This window comes from Camelus ferus, chromosome 16 (assembly GCF_009834535.1).
Source record: "Camelus ferus isolate YT-003-E chromosome 16, BCGSAC_Cfer_1.0, whole genome shotgun sequence".
NCBI lineage: Eukaryota > Metazoa > Chordata > Mammalia > Artiodactyla > Camelidae > Camelus > Camelus ferus.
The window spans coordinates 1,102,242-1,102,852 of record NC_045711.1 but is presented as its reverse complement, the minus strand read 5'-3'; positions in this window follow the sequence as shown (position 1 = coordinate 1,102,852).

Here is a 611-nt window from a genome sequence, read left to right as displayed (position 1 = left end):
CCCGCTACCGCGCCCGGCCCGTGCTCATTGGTCGGGCCGCGCGGCCCCCTCCGGCACCACCCAATCAGAGCCCAGGACTCCCGCCTGCTCCTGGAGGGGAGGGGCCGCGGGCGGTGGCTCGGGAGGGGCACCTCCTCCTGCGGCGGGATTGGGCTGGTCACGCCCCCGTCACCCTGCTGCAGGCGCCTGGGGTTCCCGAATTCCCTCCAAGCCGTGGCATGGGCCCCTTAGCGAGGCTTAGAGGATACGGGCGCTTCCCCTGAAAAACCCATTGTGCCCCAACCATCTCGGCCTGGCAGGGGCAAAGGCGCACGAACCCCCCCCCCCTGGGTTGGGGGGAATGAGGCTCAGTGTGTATTAGGAGAGGGTCAAAGCGAGATGGTCAACAGGGGATGGGGCCCAGGCCGACGGCCAGTGAGAAAGACCTTGAATGGTAAACTGAGGAGTTTAGCCTTCCGCTGAGGGGGGTGGGGGTGAGGGTAGGGGAGACAGGAAGCGGTTTTAACAGAGTGCTGGGGTCATAGTTAGGTTCTTGTTTGGGGAAGGACTCTGTGAGCAGGCGACAGGAATGGCCTAGCTGGAGCAGGGAGAATGGGGGGGACAAGAGGACA